The 8,227-nt window shown below is 46.2% G+C and overlaps 1 pseudogene; it reads right to left on the bottom strand.

Moving 5' to 3' along the window:
* Positions 1–1,920: 1,920 nt before the first annotated feature.
* On the bottom strand, positions 1,921–8,015 carry LOC123942089 (annotated as a pseudogene).
* Positions 8,016–8,227: the final 212 nt, after the last annotated feature.

Raw genomic sequence — 8,227 nt, 5'->3', positions numbered from 1 at the left:
CACAGTGCCTGGCACACACATGGTATTCAAAAAACACTTGAGGAGGGGCGCCAGGGTGGCTCAGTCGGTTAAGCATCTGCCTTTGGCTCAGGTCATGATCCCAGGGTCCTGAGATCAAGTTCTGCATCAGGCTCCTTGCTCCCCGGAGAGCCTGCTTCTCCCTTTGCCTGTTGCTCCCCCAGCTTCTGCTCTCTCCTTCTATCCGGCAAATAAATAAACAAGATCTTATTAAAAAACAACAACAACAACAACAACAACAACAAAACCCACTTGAGGAACTGCCTAAATGCATGAATGGAGCCCAGACCACAGTGCTCTCAGAAGACCTTAAGGCACAGAGCTGCAGCCAGTACAACGAGAGCTAACGTCAGGAACCTCCCACAGAGTGTCGAACTTTGGCCCAGAGAGGTGCTGGAGCGAGATCCCAGAGCTGTTCCAACATTGCCACCTCCGGGCCGCGTGGCGGTTGGAAAACTCACCCTCCAGGACAGGGCGCGTGAGAGAGACGGATGCTAACGCGGCCCACAGGCAGCTGCTGTACGGCTGTTACACACGTGGTGGTCTCGGGGGGCTAGAAAGCCCAGATGCCACAGCGCGACTTAAAATAACACACCATTTGTGTGGGATGTTGTAAACCACCAGTCATCAGCAGATGGTTGCTAAGCTCCGGGAACTGCCCGTGAGGACGCCTTTGGCGTTCGGGGCGTTGTGCAATTCCAGCAAGCCCGGCGCCGCCCGCGCAGCTGGCGTCCTGACGAGCAGGGGACAGTGCGGCGCGGGTGCGGGGACGCTGGACAGTCCGCGGGCTTTGCAGCCACACCTCCGCCCGCGCCCAGTCGAGCTGCGTGTACAGCTGCCTTCCCCAGGAAGACCCGCAAGAGTCGCCGCTCCTAGAAGTTACACACGTTTTCTCTACTTGTAAATAGCGTTTCTGTGTTGCTCCAGGGATGTTTTACAAGTCTTACAGGTGATGAGAGGACCTCTGTGAATTCACTGCTTAGGCGAGGTCATTTTTGATTTAAAAAAATAATTTGGATGCCAGGGGAAGAAATAGGGAATGAAAGAGTATTTAATAATGCTGCAAACTGAGTAGTGTTTTTCAAATGGGGTATAAGGAGTCCATGTATGAGACTTATTTTATAAAATGTGCAATAATTTGTGAAAACACGGCCTTGTCCGTGCTTACGCCATGATGTTGTTAAAGCATACTAGCTAGCGGCTTACAGCCCTAGAGCAAGAATTTTGCACACATTTGCACACCAATTCAGTAAGGATGTAAGGAAGATATAAGCTACAGCCTTGTCTTAGAAATTAGGAAGCGAGGCTCAGAGAGATTAACAAATGGGACTAGAGATGGCCAGCAATTATTATGGGCTGTGTGATGAAGCTCAAAACACAACGTTTTAATACAGCTTTTAATTATTTGAAATGTTCAAAATGCCACATTATAATAATTTAAACTATTGAGTGATGAGCATAGTCATGCTGAAACTATTAAAATCTCGCTGTAATTTTTACCTTTAATCTTGCGACACTGAACAGAGTAAGCAAAAATTGTTTTGTCAAAGTAGACTTTAAAAAATTAGACTAAAAGACATCCCTGTTTTATTTTATTCATTTTTTTTGAAACAATGGTTCTATTTTCCTGCGGACAGTTCAAAGAAGTGTGTACAGTGTATATATATATATATATATATATATATATATATATATATATGAGAGAGAGAGAGAGCAAATTTTGGGTTTAAAGGAAACCTAAGTGTCACTAGAAGCCGGATTGAAGGATTCACATTTTTAGAAAGGAAACACATACAGATTTCTCCAGATAGCAGTTTTTAAAGAAGTTGGTGATGGAGGAGTATGTTTTAAAGCTAGCTTGGAGGGCTAATTTCCCAGGCTTAAAGTAATTTGGGGGAGGTGTCACAGTGCTAGGTTTAGGGTGGTGGGACAGTGGTCACTGCCCAAGGCTTTGGAATGGATCTTGCTGTCACAAAGTGCAAGGTAAAAGACAGTAATCTTGGGGCCAAACAATGTTTTTGGACTGAGCATTCATCACGTGGGCCCAGAAGGTAAAGGCATAGGCCGTGTTGGGGTAGGGGTGCCCCAAACGGTCCACAGTAGCACAGCCTTAGCAATTCCCCAAAGCCTTGACGCTCTTGTGGAGTGAAGCCAGCCTTCTTTTTGTTTCCCTTGCGGTAGAAAAGGTGGATTTTTTCACGAGCCACACCGAGGTCTTCACATAGCACAGGGGCGTACAGAAAGCCAAGCCTTCCAGAACTTGCAAACGGCTACCTCCCAGCACCGCTGGGACTCTAGACCTCTACCTGCTTTGGGTACATCAGCTGTTCCAGAGCAAATGTGTGAAATCTGGCCACAGTCACTTGGCCTTCCTGATCATGTTCTGTGTCCCCAGTGCCGTGGGAGACTTTGAGTGGGTGCTGGTGGGGGAACAGACCTGCACCTTTTACCCTGTATCCTTCCTCGTCCGAGGGTGCTCACCAGGGCTGATGGGATAGTTCGGGCAGCTCGTGAAGTTCAGCTGATAGTTTATTCTCTGAACATTCAGTCTTTCTGAGGCATAGGATATCTGGGGCTTCTTCCTAGACCCAGTCTAAACCCTCCTTCTTAATCCAGGCTCGAAGCCCATCCACCTTCCAGGAGCAGCTCTGGAGTGTGGCTGATTTGCCACCGGGTGAGGTTTTCTGATCTGGGGGTGAGGGGGTCCTCAGACAGAACTGGCGCCTCTCCTGCTGCCTCTTTCATTTTGCTTTGCTCCCTCCTTATCCTTGGCGTCTGGCTCAGTCTTGGGCTCTTTCCTCTGCCACAGCTCCCGTTTCCCCATGCTTTTCCCACTGCAACGAATGTCCTTCTGAGCATGTACCACGTCACCCACTGAAGCCATATTTTTACTGTAGTACCTGTTTGGGTCCCACTCTGCCTCCCCTCCTCTAAAAGACATCCCCATGTTTTGGAAATTACAAGTACTTGTCATACTTTAAGATCCCGCAGCACGGCCCGCAGCACGGCTTACAGAGAAGCACGAGATACACCCTCAATGCAAAGTCAGACTTTTGCATTGTTTCTGGTCTCATCTTTTACCCAAACTGCGAGTCACTTTGATTCGTATGAAGTAGAAATGCTTCATAAACATAAAATCAAATTATTTGCTAATTTCTTCATAGTCATCTCTTAGCTTAGTGTTATTTTTTTTTTTAAAGATTTTATTTATTTCACAGATCGTAAGTAGGCAGAGAGGCAGGCAGAGAGAGAGAGGAGGAAGCAGGCTCCCTGCTGAGCAAAGAGCCTGATATGGGGCTCGATCCCAGGACCCTGGGACCATGACCTGAGCCGAAGGCAGAGGCTTAACCCACTGAGCCACCCAGGCGCCCCCTAGCTTAGTGTTATTATCTGGACTTTGCTCTTATTATAATTGTGGTTTTTCAGGTGGTTGAAATGAGTGATGTCATATAATGCTTTTTTTTTTTTTTAAATATTTTATTTATTTGACAGAGAGAAATCACAACTAGGCAGAGAGGCAGGCAGAGAGAGAGGAGGAAGCAGGCTCCCCACAGAGCAGAGAGCCCGATGCGGGGCTCGATCCCAGGACCCTGGGATCATGACCTGAGCCGAAGGCAGAGGCTTTAACCCGCTGAGCCACCCAGGCGCCCCTGTCATATAATGCTTTTAATTGGCTGGCTGTTACTTTACATAAAATAAGCCTACTTTATCACCCTCTCCTAAAGAAGACGAAGGCTCATCTGAAATAATTATTGCTGGTGTGGAGATATAAAAGAGACTAGAAAATACTTCAGCATCAAAGCATCTTTCAGACAGACAATCACTTGTCACTCACACTGCTTTTTAAAACCCTAGCATTCTATGAAAGGAACAATGGAACTGTTGTTTTGTTTTGTTTTGTCTTCCAGTTGGGAAGATTTAAACAATGATTTATTTTTCACTTTTGATTAAACTTTGTCACTTTTTGGTTGATTTTTATATTTTTAGAAATCACACCTGTTTCCTTTTAGAACTAGAATTGTGTATGTTTCACAGTTGAGGAAACACCTTGTTTGGCATTTCTTCACTTTAGTGCGGATGAAGGCATCGCCAAAATCAATGTTACCTGCTTGGACATTTACATTGCAAGCTGGACCAACCCTGGGTTGGGAAATAAACAAACAGGGATGAAAACAAGTTTATGATGTCATCAATCCAGCTGTTGGACTGTTCTTCCCCCAAATAATTTCAAGTGAGTTGCAGACTTAAATTCCTGAACTATATCATTTATTTCACAGAATAGAGATGGCTGGTAATTTGTTTACTAAACTTTCTTTTGTCTCTATTAGAGGATCCAGTCAAGGGTTAACACCCCATAAAGCGTGATAGCCTATTACGGCAGTGAATTAGCGCCCTCTAGCACATTTCTGAGTTACTACTGCCAAAAAGTCGTATAAACTGAAACTGTGCTGGGTTCTTTACACTGTCTTACGTTTAATTCTCACAAAAATTGTAGGACATCCATTGAGACAGCGGTGTAAGTAGAGAAAGCCAATAAGCAATGTGGTGAGGGCATTTTCAGGAGTGAGAAGAGCTGTGGACAGGGAATGACTGACTTTACTGAGTGACACTGATGAATATGAAGAGGTCCTGGTCCTCTGGGGGCTCCCTAATTAGTAGGAGAGAAAGAATTCCAGAAAGGGGGGCACCTGGGTAGCTCAGTGGGCTAAGCCTCTGCCTTTGGCTCAGGTCATGATCTCGGGGTCCTGGGATCGAGCCCCACATCGGGCTCTCTGCTCAGTGGGGAGCCTGCTTCCCCCTCTCTCTCTGCCTGCCTCTCTGCTTACTTGTGATCTCTTTCTCTGTCAAATAAATAAATAAAATCTTTAAAAAAAAAAAAAAAGAATTCCAGAGAGGAATGTTGCAATAGACATCTTAAGAACTATTGCGAGTTATTATCTTTTTTACGAGTGTGGGAGCAAGGAAACAGAACCACTAACTTTGCTTGGGGGTTGTGAGGATAGCGTCAGTGAAGAGACGACATTGGACAAGGAGTTAAAAGAGGTGAGTAGTTTGACGGGTAAAGAACAGGGAAACGTTGTTCAGAGCAGTCACAGGGGCAAGCGAAAGGGCACACAACTGGACAACACTCTGGTACGTAAGTATGAGTCATGCGGGGGTCAGTGCTGTTGGAAACCGGGGTGCAAGGGATGAGGGGGACAGAGTGTCCAGAGCAGGACTGGGAAAAGCTTCTATGACCACACAGCAAATATGGAACTTGTCCTCTTGACAATGGGAGTATTGGGGGGTTTCAACTGGAAAATAATATAATTGGATTTCTTTTTTTTTTTTTCTGCTAAGAAGTTGAGAAATCTAACCCACAGTCAGAAAACTACTAAACCAAACATACTGTATAAAGCATCGTTATAAAGCCAACAGTTCTGTACCCCACACTCTGGTATAGAAATACAACACTGGGAACACTCAGTCCTTCTTTCTACCCAAGTTATAGTCCCGTTCAAGCCCCCAAAGACAATAACCACTGTCTTTGTGACCCTTATCACTACTTGGCTTTTCTTTACTGTTTCATTACTTGTATATACTTCCTCAGAAAATAACATTTCCTTTCAACTTCTTGCGGAGTTTTTATAAATGGAATCGCACTTAAAATTTTCCTCGTGTTTGATTTTTAGGGCTCCGCATAATGTCTGTAACGTTCGTCCTTGTTGGTTGTTGCTTGCGCGGCCATTCATTTATGTGAACTGCTGACCGGCCTTCTCCTGTCTGAATACTTTGTCATTTCTCTTGCGTGGTGCTGTGGGATATTTGTTCTCTGACTTTTTTAAACGAGTTCTTGGCCAACACGAACGCTGCTGCCATGAGCTTTCTGTACTTTGTGTCCTACTCACGTGTGCAGAACAGTTTCTCCAGCTGACTACAATTTCTTTCAGGACGTGAACTCTGATAGCACTGCGTGGCATCCACCCGAGGGGAGCGAGGAAATAGCGGCCTGGTCCACTTCCAGCGAGGATGGAGAAGAGGTCGACCGGAGGGATGGTCCTGAGGCGGCGTGGAGCTGTGTAGGAAAGGGAGTGGCACCTACAGGTGACCCTGAGTTTTCCAGCTTAAAAGACTGATATCCTTAAGTGACAGAAAAAGTCTGGAGGAGAAGTAAGTTCTAGGGGGAAATGAGTCCTATTTTGGGTTTGAGGTGACTTGTGGACATATAAGCAGAAACGTCTGCGAGGCAATCGGAAAGGCCTGTTGAGAACTTGGGAGGGGACAGGTTGGAGAGAAAGGTATGGAAATGGTAACGTACAATTGGTTTCAAAGACATGCGAAAAGAGGAAAACAGTCCTTGAAGGCACTTTCTGACAGGCACTAGTCTAAGAATGTTACACGTATCTCAAGAAACACAAGCGTTGGGGAAGATGTGGAGGAAAAGGAACCTGGTGCACTGCTGGTGGGAAGGCAAACTGGTGCAGCCACTGTGGAAAACAGTGGGGAAATTCCTCAGAAATTAAAAATAGAGCTACCCTACCTATCACCCAGCAGTTACACTATTAGGTATGTACCCAAAGGATAAAAAAATGATGATTTGAAGGGGCACACGCACCCCAGTGTTTACGGCGGCACTGTCAACAAAGTATTTACCCAAAGAATATGCAGACACTAATTGGAAAGGATACATGCACCCCTCTGTTTCCTGAAGCAGTATTTATGATAGCCAAACTAGGGAACAGCCCAAGTATCCAGTGATGGACGAATGGATGAAGAAAAGGTGGTACATACACACGAGGGAATATTACTCGGCCATAAAAAGAATGAAATCTTGCCATTTGCAGCGACATGGATGGAGTTAGATGGCATAATGCTAAGCAAAATAAGAGAAAGACGAATCCTGTATGATCTCACTCATACGTGAAATTAAAGAAACAAAACAAATGAACAAAGGAAAAAGAGAGAGAGAGAAACCAAGAAACAAACTCTTAACTATGGAGAACAAACCGAGGCTTACCAGAGGCAGGTGGGTGGTGGGATGGGGGATAGATGATGGGGGGAGTTAGAGTGTACTGATGCGCACGGAGCAGTACGTAAAATTATCGAATCACTATATTATACGTCCGAAACTAATAGATCAATGGATGTTAACGCTACTGGAATTTTATACTGTTATTTTCATTTTACAGATGAAAGAACTGAGGCACAGAGAGGTCGAAAGTTTGCCCAAGGTCATAGATCAAGCGAGTGGTGGCTCCAGGTGCAGACTATTCAGGTAGCGGATGTGGAGAGGATTGAATTCTCGCGAGTACCAAGATCAGTGGTTGTGAGGAGGAGCCTGGCAGGGACACTTAGCCGAACAGTCACCAAGTTAGGAGGAGAGCCAGGCAGGGACACTTAGCCGAACAGTCACCAAGTTAGGAGGAGAGCCAGGCAGGGACACTTAGCCGAACAGTCACCAAGTTAGGAGGAGAGCCAGGAGCCTGTCATTGATAGCTGAGCTTAAGCTAACTGGATAAGGTTCGTCAGGTGCCTGGCTGGAGGGGGTCAGCCTGCCACTGCAGTCATACTAGCCAAGCTGGAGATTAGGCGTCAACAAAACCTATTGCTGCTTGGCTCATGGCTTCCAAGAAAGGAAGTGAAACCTTTTTAAGGAAATCTAATAATTAAATATAGAAAAAACAGTTATTTACCTTTGGTTTCTGTCTACAGCTAAAGTAAAAAGAAAAATGCCTCCCTTGAGAAAATCAGTTAAGCATGGCAGGGGAAGGTGGTGGACCAATGGGGCTGGTGGTGGGAAAGGTGAGTGCCCTCTCTGTACCAGGCAGCTCTGCTGAGTAAACAAGCTGAGCTGGGCGGGAAGGAGGAAGTTGTGGCAGAGTCCCTCCTGTGCGGGCACCTGCCGCTCACCGCCCCCTGCTGGGGCTTGGTCCCTCTGACGCAAGTGAGTGGGAGTGGGTGTCCAGATGGCCCTTCAGCTGCGCCTGGAACCTGTCCCATGGCCCTGTCTTCTCCATGGTGTTGTCCTGCTCCTCCCTGGGTCTGCTCCTCCCTGGTCTGCTCCTCCCTGGGTCTGCTCCTCCCTGGGTCTGCTCCTCCCTTCTGTCTGTCACAAGGTTGGCAATCAGGCAGGATCTCTGTAGAAGGGGTCAAGTTCTCAGCTGAGCAAAGACATGATGCTGACTCTGCAGCAGGAGAAGAGAAAATCCAAGTCTGATTCTGAGTCATT

The sequence above is a fragment of the Meles meles genome, chromosome 5 (genome assembly GCF_922984935.1).
Source record: "Meles meles chromosome 5, mMelMel3.1 paternal haplotype, whole genome shotgun sequence".
NCBI classification, from domain to species: domain Eukaryota; kingdom Metazoa; phylum Chordata; class Mammalia; order Carnivora; family Mustelidae; genus Meles; species Meles meles.
This window is presented reverse-complemented; position numbering and strand designations above follow the sequence as displayed.